The sequence below is a fragment of the Notamacropus eugenii genome, chromosome 1 (genome assembly GCF_028372415.1).
Source record: "Notamacropus eugenii isolate mMacEug1 chromosome 1, mMacEug1.pri_v2, whole genome shotgun sequence".
In the NCBI taxonomy this organism is placed as follows: Eukaryota; Metazoa; Chordata; class Mammalia; order Diprotodontia; family Macropodidae; genus Notamacropus; species Notamacropus eugenii.
In genome coordinates, this window is record NC_092872.1 from 221,916,649 (window position 1) to 221,932,986 (window position 16,338).

The 16,338-nt window shown below is 38.3% G+C and overlaps 1 long non-coding RNA gene across 2 annotated transcripts; it reads left to right on the forward strand.

The window, feature by feature from the left end:
* Nucleotides 1–294: 294 nt before the first annotated feature.
* Nucleotides 295–6,948, forward strand: LOC140517066 (uncharacterized). 2 transcript variants are annotated; one of them, XR_011971462.1, is made up of 4 exons: nucleotides 295–374; nucleotides 1,117–1,213; nucleotides 3,372–3,441; nucleotides 6,719–6,948. It is a non-coding gene; the product is annotated as an uncharacterized lncRNA (long non-coding RNA). The 2 variants fall into 2 exon arrangements; XR_011971461.1 differs by lacking the exon at nucleotides 295–374 and adding an exon at nucleotides 502–807.
* Nucleotides 6,949–16,338: the final 9,390 nt, after the last annotated feature.

The window sequence follows — 16,338 nt, forward strand, 5'->3', positions numbered from 1 at the left end:
TGAAAAGAGTGATGAGATGAGGAATGCAGATGGTGAAAAAATACACCAGAAGGGATGAAACAGGGTGGGAGAGGAAGCATGAAAGGAGTTGAGATGGAATAAGATGAAATCAGGGTAGGAGAGAAGGTGTGGGGGTCAATGTGGGACGGGAAGATATATAGAGTGAGGGGAGTCGCCTAGCCTCCCCTCATTCTCATGGATTTCAAAAATATACATCTCCTGGACAGGTCTGAGTGTAGGTTAGGACAAAGAGGAGATTGTGATAGGGGCCTCACCTCGGGGCGCAGGCGTCTCCTTCTAAAGAGCAGCAAATACGATGTCTCCTACTCTAAAGCGAAGCTCCTTCTGCCGCCTTCCGACGCTGCAGTCTCAAGGTGATTCCAGTGTCGCAGCACCACCGCAGATCCATCCGCAGTCCCCGCCTCCGTTCCCCTCCCCCTCTCTGGGTCCCATCCTCCCTTCCCCATTTTCGCTGCCCTGTGCGTCTTAGACCTTCTTTTGGTAGTGTCCTCTAGCTAGGCGAGTCAAGGACCGGGGAGGGGCAAAGAGAGTAGCTCTTTCCGGAGGGATTTAATTTTCTGGTGGAAGGACATGTTGCAGATTAAATACAACAATGTCCACGACAGCCAATGGAGAGGCCCCTGGGGTTGCGGAACCAGTTCTCCGCCAGCCCTGGGCCGCCCTCCCCTCTGTCCGCAGACCCCTCGAGTTGTACTGATTTTAAACCGGATTACAGTCTGGTGTAGATGAATAAGGAGAAGAAGGAAGTCCTTTTACTTTCAGTCCTTCCACTGCCCTGCCCTGCTAGTGCGTACTATTTCAGAATTTCTCTTCTTTCAAAACTACAAATTCTAATAGCCTAAGGTCACCACATCCCTCCCTGCAGCCCCAGCAGCAATCCTGACCTTCGAGGCTCTGCACCTTGGGCTCGGATCATCCCCACCCCACACTCCTTCTTCCCCCTGAGCAGGTCATAAAGGACATAGTTTTACATCTCACTTCTTTTCTTTCTCCAACATCCATCCCTTCTCCCATTTTAATCTGGGACTCAGTGAATCTAATTGTGTGGACTTTCCCCCCATTCCCTCCACCATCACTCTTCTTCCCATATCCCAGGCAAGAATTCTTTTCTGCAACTTGGAGCCCTGTGTTGGAGGACAGGATGTGACGGAAGGGGATGATGGTGGAGGACAATGACTAAGCAGACAGATAGGTGGGTATCTGAGACCCACATGTTACTCTTATGTATGGACATGGACTGAGTTTCAGTGGGGGAATTTTTCGGAATTAGTGAATATGACCCTGAGAGTGGCTCTCGGATGTCAGAAGGAAACTTGAAGCCCAGAGTTGATAACTGATATTTTTGCTCTTAGGACAACTTCAGTAGTCTCAGTATTTGATTCTCTCCCTATAAGCCAAAGCACGTCTGTCTGTGCCTACGCAAGGAAGTGAGATTTCAACTCTAGAACCTTGAGAATATTTCCTCTTTGCTATAGGGAGGTGGGCGGGGGTGGGGGAAGGGGTGGTGGGTGGTGGTGGAGACTGTGGAGTTCTAATCAGCATGGGAGGGGAGGTTATAAATGAAAAGGATTAAGGTGGTGGAGAAGAGAGAAGAGGGCGGGAGGATGGGAACTGGAAGAATCTGCTTGGTATTGGATCGCATATGTTTATAATGCCTTTGTCCTCGTAGCACAGGGGTTCTTAAACTTTTTGTGTGTGTGTCTTGGACCCCTTTGACAATCTGGTGAAGCCTATTGACTTTTAAATACTTCAAGGAAATGCTGAATTTCATATAGAGGATAGTGAAAATAAAGATTTAATTTATTCCCCCATTCAACTTCACATCCCCATGAAATCTATCCGTGGACCCCAGGTTAATTAAGAATTCCAACTGTACCAGCCTAGATGGCAGAACCTTGAATTAAGCTTGGGAAGGAAGACTACTAAAGAAAAATCCAGAGACCATGGTGTCTATACTGAAGAATCGACATTGCTGGAAGGTTTGGGAAAGGTAGAATCAGAGGCAGATAGATCTGAGATCTGAGATCCCGACAAGCAGGAGCCAGAAAAAGTGATACCACTATAAAGGCCAAGAAGAAAACAAACAGGATAGATAATTGCAATATTTATAGCACTTTGAAAGGATCTTAAGACCCTATTATAGGGTAGGTATTTTATAGATGAAGAAACAGATTCAGAGGGGTTGTAAATGACTAGCTTAGGACTGCAGTGTTAGAGCATGGACTTCAACCCACAGCCTTTTGTCACCATTGTTGGTGCTTTCCTTTGTCAGTCTTCATCCCCAGGTCACAGATGGGACAGAAAGGGCTGGTAGCAATCAAACTACAGGTTCGAAAGAAGCAGCTGATTAAAGATCGAATGAGATTGAAATAATATATGTAAAGCACTATGCAAAACTTAAAGGAATGTAATTTATAGATATTTTTGATACTATTGTGTGTGTGCTGACAATTCTGTTCCTAACCTCATATTCCTTCTAGCACTAATATTCTATTACTTTAATGGATTCTCAATGTAAGGAAGAAGTTAGTTGCTTTCCTTACCAAGAATAATGTATCAATGGAAATAAAAAACAATCAGCCCTGAAAAAAGGCATTAACCCAAATATAGTTCATCCCCCTACACCAGTAGACTCTACCCATTTTAATGCGTTAATAGTATTTAATGAAGGCAGCAATCAGCAGTTGAATAAATAAAACTTGAATCAAAAACAGAACTCACAATACTTCAATTGAAGTTTGAAAGAACTAGCTTGCAGTATGGCATAGTGAATAATCAATAATAGTAGTAATAATAATAAGAATAGCTAACTTTCACATAGCTTTACTATGTGCCAGGCATGGTGGTAGATATTTTGCAGTTATTATCTCATTTGATTCTTACCACAACCTGCTATTAGTATGAGGAAACCAAAGGCAAACAGAGGTAAAGTGATTTGCCCAGTCACTTAGCTAGTGTTTTGGAAAAGAAAATTCTTTGTTCTTGATTTTGTCCTGATTAAGGAGGCAAAAATTTAGGACAAAGAGAATTAGCCCAGCAAGGGATTCAAGGAGTCAGCTTTTATTGATAACTTTTGTAATGAAATAAAGATTATTAGGATAGATACAGTTCAGTAAAAGAGGATGGCATCTTAGTTCTTCATGCTTATGCGTGATTTTTGTCAGGTACAAAGTGGGGTAGCGGGGCGACTTGGTACGTGACAAGGAGCAGGCAATACAAAGCAGCACACTGGGTGACTCCTCCCCCAACAGTGATTGACAAGCAGGTCTGGGAACAATGGATCACTGAGTTAGACTAACTTTCAATAGTGTCTGGAGGTTAGGTTTGAACTCAAGTCTTCCTTTCTGCAGGTCCAAGAAAAGGAACACTAAAGAATTAGGAGACCTAGGTTCTAGTCCCAATTCTGCCGCTATCAAAAAGGTATGTGTCCATCTCCACTAATAACCAAGTCTGTGACACTGGGCAAATCACTGTATCTCTTTCAGGGCCTTAGTGTTTTCATCTATAAAATGGGGGACTAACAATCACCCTGTTCCCAATTGTAAAATAATTGAACTATGCTTTCCTATAGCACATCCTGGTCTTTACTCTGATCTAAACCCCAAACTTATCTATCAGTTATGATTTGAGAATCAGGCACCAGTGTCAACAACAGCCTGTGTGTTGCTGATTAACATGCTCTGGCTAAATCATTTCAGGTGTCTGTTAGCCCAGATAAATTGGGAGAAAGAAAATGAGCAGATTAAAGTAGGAGAAGGAAATACCAGAAAAGCAATTTCCTGTTCCAACTGAGTGGCATTTTCTCCACCCTGCTTTCCTTTTAAAAATCCTTTTGAGTTCCTAAAACTGTACCCTTAGATATTATTCAGAGAGAATTAAGAGTTGGAGGAGTTTGGGAGGTAAGAAGCCTTTAATGTAGGGTTCCTAATTTTCTATCTTGGACACCTTTGACAATTTGATGAAGCCTATGGATCCTTTCTCAGAATAATTGTAAACAATAACAACATATAATTGATCCTAAATTTCAGTTAACAGAGATTCAATTTTTTTTCTCCTTCAGATTCATGGACTCCCTGAAATCTAGCCACAAACCCCTTGGGGATCCATGAATTATAGGTTAAGAACTTCAGTCTTAATATATTTTATCTGAGTAAGGTGTTAGAAAAAAAGAACAGTCAGTTTTCACCTGAGGATTGTTTAGATTCTATCTTCCATGAAGGCAAGAGAATGGATCAGCAGACTAAATGACTTCTTGAGGTTTCCCCTTTCTGTCAACAATTTAACAAATTCATTCCTCCCATAGAACTGTGCTTGCATCCAGCTCCTACTTCCATGTAATTTTTAAGTCATGGCCCCTTTGGAGTGCTTCACTGTTAAAAGGAGACAAAAAGAAATCTATCTGTGAGGGAATAAAAAATCATTCATACACATTGAGGTCTTGCCCTGATTCCACATCAATAAATAGTTTGGTTTCCCTCCCTTTTCCTTGATCCATGATATTATGGTTTGTAGGGAAAAGGGTTGTCTTTGAAATCAACATACTGGTTTAAATCTTGGCAGAAGTCATTTATTTGAGGAATCTTGGACAAGTGACTTTACTTCTCTGTGCCTCAGTTTCTTTGGCTGTAAAATAAGGGGTTTGGAATAGAAGTTCTCTATGGATAATCTCATGATTCCTTTGATTTATAGGCTAATTTCAGGACAATTTACATTATATACCTCAAAGAGATAAAAGAGAAAGGAAAAGGACCTATATGAACAAAAATCTTTATACTAACCCTTTTGGAAGTGGCAAATAATGAGAAACTAAGGGAATGCCCATCATTTGGGGAAAGGCTTAAGGGATGATTTAACTGACACCTAGGAAAACTTGTATGAACTATTGTAGAGTGAAGTGGGTAACCAACAATTTTACAGTAACAACAACATTATAGAGTCAAACAACTTTGAAAGATTTAAGAGCTCTGAATAAAAATGACAATTCTATCTAAATTAATTTACGTAATCAGTGCCATACCAATCAAACCATACCAAAAAATTATTTTATAGAGCTAGAAAAAATAATAACAAAATTCGTCTGGAAGAATAAATGGTCCAGAATATCAAGGGAATTAATGAAAAGAAATGCAAGGGAAGGTAGCCTAGCCATACAGATCTTAAACTGTATAATAAAGCAGCAATCATCAAAACTATTTGGTACTGGCTAAGAAATAGAGTGGTAGATCAGTGGAATAGGTTAAGCACACAAAACACAATAGTCAAAGATTACAGTAATCTACTCTTTGATAAACTCAAAGACTCCAGCTTCTGGAATAAGAGCTTACCATTCAACAAGAACTGCTGGAAAAACTGCAAAATACTATGGCAGAAACTGGGCATAGACTAACATCTTACACCATATACCAAGATAAAGTCAAAATGAGTACATGATTTAGATTTAAAGGCTAATACTATAAATAAACAGAGAGCAAGGAATAGTTTACTGGTCAGATTTATGGAGAAGGGAAGAATTTAGCACCAAACAAGAGACAGAGAACATTATAAAATGCAAAATGGATGATTTTGATTACATTAAATTGAAAAGTTTTTGCACAAACAAAGTCAATATAACCAAGATTAGAAGGTAAGCAGAAAGGTGGGAAACAATTTTTACAAGCAGTATCTCTGATAAAGGCCTCATTTCTAAAATATGTAGAGAACTGAGTCAAATTTAGAAGAACACAAGTCATTCCTCAATTGATAAATGATCAAAGGATAGGAACAAGTAGTTTTCAGATGAAGAAATTAAAGGTATCTATATGATCTAAATAAAAAATGCTCTAACTCACTGTTAATGAAAGAAATGCAAATCAAAACAACTTTGAGGTACCACATCACATCTATCAGACTGGCTAAACATGACAAAACATGGAAATGATAAATGTTGGAGAAGATGTAGGAAAGTAGATATAGAAAAACTAACACAATTTTGGTAAAGTTGTGAACTGATCTAACCATTCTGGAGAGCAATTAAATTGATGGATGCCCAAAGGGCTATCAAACTGTGCTGTGAGAAATGATGAGCAGGCAGACTTCAGAAAAACCTGGAAAGACTTGCATGAACTGATGCCGAGTAAATGAAAAGAACCAGAAGAACATTGTGCACAGTAACAGCAACATTGTGCAATGAACAACTTTGATAGACTCAGCTCTTCTCAGCAATACAATGATTTAAGACAATTCTAAGACTCATGATGGAAAATGTTATCCATATCCAGAGAAAGAACTATGGAGTCTGCAGGTGGAAACTTAACTATTTTCTCTTTTTTTTCTTTCTTGTGGTTTTTCCCTTTTGTTCTGATTCTTTTTTCACAACATGACTAATGTGGAAATACATTTAATATGATTGTATGCATATAAAAAAATAAATACTAAAAATTGTCTGGACATGTAAGTGGAGAAAAAATGCCATTAAGAAAAGAAAAAAATGGCTTAACTGAGACAATTTCAGAACTGGGCATCAGGAGGTACAAAGAATCAGGAAATATTTTAGAGCCACCCTGCCCTGCCTTTGGGGCAAATTATTTTGGTCTTGCCAGCACAGCTGTTATGGTATAACCCATGAGAGACTGGAAAAGAGGAAGAAAAGTTAGCTTTTCAGAGGCTTGCAATGACTTGACTATAGTGACCTAATATTTTCCCCTGTTGTCTTCCCTAGTGTGGTGCTGACTGCCTAAGCTTCCCAGAGGACTGGGGAGCTAGGAACTTCTGTGACTTCCATGTTCCCCTGGGGAGCTCTACCTTCTACAAGAAACCTTTCCTGATCTCCTCATCTGCTACTGCCCTCCCTTTCAAAACTGTCTTGAATTTATTTGGATTTTTTTTTTCTGAATGTGCTTATATATGTACATGGTATCTTGTTCATAGAATATAAACTCATTGAGAACATTTGTTTTGGTTTCTCTGTTATCTGGTATATTTAGTAAGCACATAAAAGGTATTTAACAAATGCTTGCCATTCACTGATCTTGTATAGCCTATGTTGAAGTCCTATACAGTTATCCCTTCCACATTACAGTACCTTCATGATCTGGAAAATCCACATAAAATTTTTTGGCCCTCCCTTCATACCAGAGAAGAAGCCTGAATTATTATGGTATTAAAAGATAAAATATGTTGATATTATATATATAATGCATTTCTGAGTTTCTAAATTTTTTCTGTGTTGTCTGATGGCTTTCAAAAGTCACCTAAAACTCCCCCCAAATTCTCATTTAATTTCTTATGCCAACCTGAAATGTATTGAAACCATGATGGGGAAAGTCTCAATGTGGAAGGGATAGCTGTTCTTGGAGGGAGTAAGGTTGTTTGTAGAGAAAACCCCAAAGCAACTTGGACAGTGACAATGCTTATCTGCTAATTCAGCCTCAGAGTTAGTGTCTAAGTATATTCCTACATCATTATAGAATGATCTGAGTTAGATAGATTGTAGCAGACCCTAACAGACTATGAGGCAGATGAAGAATCTTTCTGTCTTATCCCAGGTAGATTTACTTACTGTTCTCTCCTAAAGCAGCTACCACAGCTAGTGACTTCCTCACTCCCCACCAATCCAGAAATTGTACACATGGCTTTGTGGTACTCCTTTCTTGCTGACTTTTCCAGGAGATGAGGCCCTGCCTTTTCCCTAGCCAGGACTTTCTCTCGTTTGGAAGGACTGACTAACAAAGAAGTTTCGGAGATGGAGTCAAATGAAGCATCCCTTCCTTGAACCCCCCAAATCCTAACTCTTATGTGCTATATAACTAGACTTCAGGTAACTCAATGGATCACTTGCTGCCTCAGTTTTCCTACTTGTTCTTTCATAAAACAGGAAACATGCTTTAGTGTATACTTACTCATGAAAATATGTACAAAGTATGTGAACATATATTCCCAATGCTATTAAGTAGCACACATATACCAACCTTTAAACTTCTTCTGTTTCTTAAAGGTAGCCCTATCAGGAGGACAGAGACTATGTGGCCTTCTATGACCCCAAAGACACAGGGATACAGGGATCTCAATAAGACTTGTTTTTGTTGAATTAAAATAGTCTTGGATCAGGAAAGTTGTTCATGTGATCATTATGCCTCCCTCCAACCTTTCTTTCCTCTCTGTCCTCCCCCTACTTTTTATGCTTTCTAGCTGGGGAACCAAAAGATCTTAGAGCTGGAAGAACCCTCAGAGATTATCTAGCTCGACCCCATAATTTCACAGATGAGGAAAGAGAGATGGGATATCTTGCTCACAGTTACAATGCTACTTAGTGGCAGAACCTGAACCCAAGCCCAAATCTTCTGATTCTGAGGCTGTTTATTCTACTATGCCACATTATGCTACTAGTTTGTGACAGAAGCATATATCGGTCAAGTTTGTCTTAAAGATCCTTTAGCACAACCACCCCTTGCCAAATCAATCTCCATTGCCTAGGATACCTATTAAGGGCCTCCAAAGCAATTATTTCTAGTCCTGTTGATACTTCTAACTGATTGTGGGTTAATGGGTCTATGTGTTTGCTCTCCCATATAATAAGTTTAACAGAAATTCTCTAACAATAATATCTTAACCCAAAGGGTAGAATTTCTGAGAGTGGAGTAGGTGGATATGGGAGATAGTTGTGGCTAGGAGAACCAAATCCTAGAACTTCAGAAAAGCAGATGTCTATACAGATGAGCTGGAGAGAGTCTGCCTCTACTCCTAGCTCTTTATTTTCTTTTTAAAAATATATATAATTCATTTATTTTTCAGCTCTCAACATTCACTTCCACAAGAATTTGAATTCAAAATTTTCTCCCCATCTCTCCTCCACCCCAGGACAGCATGCACCCCATCCATCCCTTCTTCCAGTCTGTCCTCCCTTCTATTTGCCACCCCTCTTCTTCCATCCTCCTCCCCTCTATTTTCCTGAAGGGCAAAATAGATTTCTATACTCCATTGCCTGTACATCTTGTTTTCCAATTGCATGACCTAGCTCTTTTCTTGTGGAAATTCTCTAAGCTGTTTCACCAGAGACTCTCTCTGCCTCACTTGGTATTTCACTGTACTTTCAGGAAACCTGGACCTAAAGTTCCCAGACCCTCAATTTTAAATTCCCTTTAGGAGAAGAGACACTGGAGATCCTTGAAAATGATTTAGCTCTGTGAACAGGAGGCTCCTCACCCCACCCCCATGTCTCTTTACTGAGTCATCTTCACTCAATTCTATTGTTCCTGGATGGAAAACTACCAGGGAGGAGAAGGATAACTATGACTGAGAACTCCTCCCCAATCTAACACTCCTCCCATTCTGCATTATCATCTACTTGAATTTCTGAGAATTCTGGGAAGAAGGAGGACTAGAAAGAGGACAGGAATGTGTAGAACGGCTCAGTGTTCTGCTCTTGTTTTGCTGTAAGGGTGGCAATAATCAATTAAATCCATTGAGCCCAAGGTTTGAGGCTGTGGTTGAAGTGTCATCAAATTTTGCTAGTGTACTAATGCCAGGGGTCACAGTTAAAGAAATAGGCATGCGTAACAGTTTTTCTTGAGCCCTAGATCTGGAGTGTCTGGAGTTTTCAAATCTTATAAAATCATAGATTCACAATAGTGGTAGGGGAGGGAAGGGAAAAGGGCCGTTGAGGAGTCAGAGATCTTCCTGCCATCTAAAAAATAATCTAGACTCTTGAGAGAGCTAGTATGAAGGCAATGGCCTTCAAGGTCTTTGTTTTCTTAGCAATTCTCCTTTTCCATTGGTAAATATTCTTTTACTTGTGGGCAGAGAGAGTGAGCAGTATAGGCAAGAGAGACACTTCTCTCTGAGGTAATCCCTCTCAGGTTGTTTTCTCAGATCATGTAAAGATAATTTCCCTGAGAACATTGAATTTTTTGAGCCTTCTAACCACACCTGAAAAATAGATAGCGAGAAAGCCAGGGGCGAAGAGAGGCAGGACCAGGGGAAGATCAAAGGTGCTTAGTCTAAGGGATTTAAGGGGGGAAGTCTTGGGGGTAGATCCTTGGATTGTTCCCTAGGTTGGTTTGGTAGAATAGTAAGGGTGATCATACAGATTACTGACCTGGAATAAATCCAGACCCATAATTAGATCCCAGAGTATAGCAGAACCCAGGAATGGTCATCTTACCTCACTGACCTTTTCCCTAAAGGAGGCTGGAAAAGAAGGGAAATTCACAGGCTTAAACTCTTGCACACTAGCCTGATAGTCTAGATAGTGACATGGATGGGGGAGGAATGTACTTGCTCTTTCCTGCTTCCTGAGGCACCAACATACCATCAGGCATATTTACTTGGCTCCTAAGACTGCCACTTCCCAGGGACCCATGTCTGTGACTCTTATCTACCATCCATTCCTCCCACTTACCCTCTGGGGCATGTTACTCCAGATGTGTCACCATATTGGGGACTGGAATCATCTGGAAAGGTGGCAAAAGAAGTAGCACTTTCTTTCCTCCATCCTGTAGTACACTCTCTCTTCTAACACTCTGACCTATTTTGTTAGCTTTCTCCACTTCTATGACTTTTATCTCTAAACTACTTTAACCATACAGAAGACTGGCCATACCTTAGCATCTTTCCCTGCCTCTAGTCAATTGAATTTGCCAAAGTTTATATATCCTAGTTATAGCTCTGGCTAGATATTGGGAGTGGTATTGCAAAGAGGTCCCAAGGACCTCTCATAACTCCAGAATTATCCTACTGCTCTTCTAACATATCAGAATCCTTTCAATCAGAACTTTTTTTTTATCAGGACTGAATTAACTAGAAATTTGCCTCATTCACTTCAGTTTTTAGATTAGGAAATCAAGGGTTCCCTAGTAGATAAGTGATCAAAGGATTTAGACAATTTATAGTTTGAAAGAATTACAAATTATCAAAAACCACAAGAAAGATCACTTCAAGTATTTAATAAAGAAATGCAAACTAAAACAACTCTGCAGTTCAACCTCTCACCCTTCAAGTGGGCAAACATGATATAAGATGGAAATAGGCAATGGTTGAAGAATTGAGGAATGGAGACACATTAATATACTCTTGTTGGAATTATGAATTGACCTAACTGTTCTGGAAAACAATTTGGAATTATATTAGAAAAGTCAGTAAACTGTTCATCCCTTTTGACCTGTTAATACTTTTTCTAAATATACACTCCAAAGAAGTCAAAGATAGAAAGGTCCATTTGTACCAAAAATTCATAGCAGTGCTTTTTTTTTTGTGGCAGCAAAAAAAATATCTAGAAACAAAGTGCATGTTTATGTGTTTTCTATGTACATCTACAGATATTTGTATAGATATCTATCTAAAGATATAGCTAGATATCGATTACAGTTTACCTCTATCTATTCATTGATCTCTTTACCAAAGAATCTTCAGTGACTTCCTATAGCCTATAAGATAAAATACAGACTCTGCCATTTGATATTTAAAGCACAATGTGATTCCAAGCTGTTTTTCCAGACATATTTCACATTACTTTCTATCACATATTCCATGTTTTAGTCCAACTGGCCTACTTTCCTGTTCATGATACTTCTTCTCCCATCACTATATTTCGGCAGGTGGTGCTGGAAATGCTCTTGCTCTTCATTACTGCTATAGGAATTCCTAACCATTCAAGGCTTAAGTGCTCCTCCTATTAAATTTTTCTGGATCTTCAGTTGTTTTCATTTCCTCTTACTCTACTATTTTGCAATTACTTTGTATTTAATTTATATATTTTGTATTACCTAATCTGTGTTGTTTTCTTTCAGGAGAAAACAGGACAGGAGGAACTATTTTCATTTTGATCTCTGTATTCCTGGAGTCTTGGCCAGTGACTGTCATCTTGATGATTAATAAAGACTTTTTGATTGAATTGAATAATTGAACAAATTGTGGCATATGGCAGGGACAGTGTGGTTCAGTGCAAATTGCACTGAACTTGGATTCAAAGGACCTGATTTTTACTTTCTTCTCTTTTACTTAATGCCTGTGTGACTTTAGGCAAGTGAATTAACGTTTGTGGGCTTCAGATTCTTCATTTGTAAAACAAGAAAGTTGGCCTAAATCTTTAAGGTCCTTTTCCATTCTGGTTCTCTAATATAAACTCTATATACCTAGAGAACTGGAAGTTTATATACAAATATATAGCTGCTTGAGGGCAGAGGCTATTCCTTTTTTGTTTTTGTATCTTGAGAACCTAGTACGGTGTCTGGAATATAGTAGGTATTTAATTCTTGTTTGCTGATTGGTTGTTGATGATCTCAACATAATGAAAAATTGTTGTGTCATAAATAATAAGGAATATGAAGAATTCAAAGAAACATGTGAAAATTTGAGTGACTTGAGAGTGTGAAGTAAGAACCAGGGGGACAATATACATAATGGCTATGATAGTGTAAATGAAAACAACTTTAAAAAACTGCTGGTATGACTAACTTTCGATTTTTTTGTGAATTTTGTTTAGAGATTTTTTCTTCATTTAAATTTTAGAGTGAAGTTTCAATGAAAGGGCTATAAAGAGGACGTAGAGATTAAAGGGAAAGGATTGTCCATAAAACAAAAGGCATCAATGTAACTTAGCCACAGCTACGTTTACTCCAACATTGTGTTGTCATTTTGGTCCTTTTCAAGTCAAAGGACAAATAACATTAATGTAACTTGGGGGAAAAGGACTAGAAAGTTTAAATAAGATGAATCAAGAATTAGAACTATTCTCCCCTTTGGATACCTTTCCGGTAAAATAGCCAGGGACTGGTTAGACACAAGGAAAGAGTTTGGATGCTCAGGTAACTATCCAGACTGAAACAGACAGTAGCTTTTGAGATCAATCAATATTTATTGCTGGCCTGGGATGAAGGTGTTAGTCTGTGTATACATATGTCTGAGGTTGGGGCAGCTAGGTGGTGCAGTGGATAAAGCACCAGTATAGGAATCAGGAGGACCTGAATTCAGATCTCACATCAGCCATTTAACACTCACTAGCTGTATGACCTTGGACAAGTCACTTAACCCCAATTGCCTCATCCTGGGTCATCTCCAGTCATTCTGATGAATATGTGGTCACTGGATTCAAATGGCTCTGGAAGAGAAGTGAGGCTGGTGACCTTCACAGTCCTCCCTCACTCAAAACAAAGTCAAGTGCAAGTCATGTCATCATTTCTCTGATGGCATGGTCTTCTTTGACAACGAAGGATGAACACACACACGCACACACACATACATGTCTGGGGTCAGTTAGATGCTGAAAGAGGAAAGAAATTATGAAAACATTCTCTGTTAGATCTTACTAACCTGATAAACCCCCAATATGCATGCCATTTGATATCTACTTCAATGTGAAGGGAGTCCCAGGGGAGAAGGGTGGAAGATATATTGAGAAATATGGTTCAGATATGAGAAACAAAAGGGGCCAAAGGTTATGGATAATTCAGAAGACTCATACCTGTATTTCATGAATACTTTATTGTAGAAGAGAAGTATAAAGGTGTTAAACATAGGAACACCCAAAAATATCATAAAAAAATGAAACTGATTGTATCTTAACAGGAAATAGTTTTTTATTGATGTGAAAGGAATTTCAGAATCATCTGTGTGCAGTAGGCCATTGACTAATCAGAGCAAAGGTCAAAATAATATCAAATTAAACAAACACTAAAAATAAGAAAATACTGCAAATAATTGAAATGCTTTATTCTTACCAATTCAAATTAATCAATAATGTTGAAAAGCGGGAAATGGGAAAAAGCAAATATATTGACCTTGATTATCACTATTTCCTATAACAGTTTATCCAGATGTAAAACAGACATCATAAAGAGGAGGGAAGCATATAAGCCAGCAAACACTGATTGCTAAGGGCAATGCTGTTTTAGTATATGAAACCCTTTGTGAAACAACATGGAGAAGGATGGCAGATTATAAATAATATTCCCTTATAAAAGTGAAAAACAGTGGAAACAAAAATTAGTCTATAGAAAACTTGGCATGAAATTCAATTTACATTGTCCCTCTTCTCCCCCAACAATCACATATATAATTATTGGTATAAATCAATAGATAAAAAATGGAATAAACATTTCACAGTCCCTATTATCCATGGGTATTAACTCTGATCACTGTGTCGGTGTTTCTGTAACAATCTATTTTTCAACAATAACAGAGAAACCACAATATTTGAACTCAGTCTCCAAAGGGTTTTATAAAAAGGTAGAAATGGCACTTAAAAAGGCAGAGTCAAAGAGTAGCCAGACCATACCAGTACACTCAAAGGAAATCTGTGTTGGAAACAACATAAACTTGAAGGCCTTCAGTAATATTTTATAAGACTCCAAAAGAATGGGGGGGGGGGCAGAAAGAAGGGAAATCACAGATGATCCTAAAGAATAGTGATTGATAGCAATTGATCCTCATCTCAGGATTTTTTCAAGTAGAAACCAGAGGGTCAAATTTGAGGACATAATATAGTGGAATTGATTGTGGAAGTTGGATCAGATGCCCTTTGAGGGTCCTTCTCACTCTGAGTTTCTTATGATTCTACAAATTCTGAAAATTTCTGAACATGGCATATCTTACTAGCTGTTCAGCTGAATTCCCATTAATCATTTCTGGTGGCTTTTCTGAGATGTGTCACTGCTACCTAATGCTCCTATTGAATAAAACACGGCAAATTAGGAACAAAAAAATAATAGTAATTGAAAGACATTAGTAATTACTTAAGCTAGGATCAGGGGTGAGACTAGGTCCTCAAGAGCAGTCCTTTGACTGAATCCAAACTGAACTGTGAAGTCTGGATTCAGTTACAGGGCCACACTTGAGGACCAAGAGGGTCACATGTTCCCCACTTCTGAAGGTGGTTAGGTAGTGACTTGGGGTCAGGAAGACTTGAGTTTTAATCCAATCTCAGACACGTAGAAATTATGCCTGAAAAAGTCACTTAATTGCAGTTTGTATCCGTTTGCTTATGTGTAAAGAGAGGAAAATAATAGCACCTTCATCTCAGAGTTATTGTGAGAGTAAAATGAGATATTTACAAAGTGCTTTGCAAACCTTAAAGTGCTATATACATACTAGCCGTTTTTATCTCTGTAAAACATACGTAAACGTGATCCATAACCGTGATGAAAATATGAGAAAAGAACAGGCAGACTTTCACAATCTCTGCAACAGATCCTATCTTTTAAAAACAGTCTTCTACAATTTTGTTCTCTTAAAACTGTTGTTTTTATAGCATTGTTATTTCTCCTCTGTAGCATTTCCATTCCAAATCTGAACACTTGTAACAAAGAAAAATAGTTAAACAAAAAGAACTGATATAGTGACAACTTAGGGAGTGTTTTGCCTCTGTTAGTTCATTCTCTGCCCCAACCTAACTCTGTTGAGAAAAGGGGAATATGAAGATATATTTGATTATTTGGTTTTTTTGGAGTTGTTTTCAATTACTCAGAGTTTGGGGTTTACGTTTGTGATCTTTTAATTTACATTGTTCTAGTCATTGTATAATTGACCCTCTGGTTCTTTTTATTCCACTTGCACCATTTGATATAAATCTTACCATGTTTTGCTGAATTCCTGATATTTGTTATTTCTTACTAATACCAAAATGTTCCATCACGTTGCCATATTACAGTTTGTTCAGGCATTACCCAGTTGATGGCCACTTTGTTTCCAGTTCTTTGTTACTAAATATTTGTAGTTCTAAATATTTTGGTATGAAATAAAACTTTGTTTCTGTTTATTTACTTCCTTGGGATACATGGAATTGCAAGTTCAAAAGGATACAAATAATTTAGTTACTTTTACAAGCCAAATCTTTATTGTTACAAAACTTACTAAAATCAAAATCTCACTCTTTTAACGTTCATTGGTTACACGATACACTAAAACACGTTTGAATGCATTAACAAAGACTATCTCAAACATATTTAAAGATAAAATTCCTTGGTAAATGCAACCATAGAGATACCTCTTTTCAAACACAATCTAATTGTTGCCAAGTGAGGCATAAGACAGAGATATATGTACACCAAAGGTGATTAGCACTGTCATGAAAGATGTGTTATGAAAGGGCAAATGGTAATCAGATTCCCTAGGCATGCTTTATGTTAGGATGTTCCTGTTTGGGAATGATAGTGTGCTGCCCTCACCAAAATCCAAATTATAACATGATTCTTCACTGAAAATACATGAATGAAAAACTACACGGATTTTTTAAAAAGCCAGCAAAAACACCTATTTCAGTAATACTGTGTAACTGTGTATTCTTGAAGACGACGATCTCAGAGGAAAGTTGATGGAAGCATGATGAGAGGCTGCAACATATTTTCA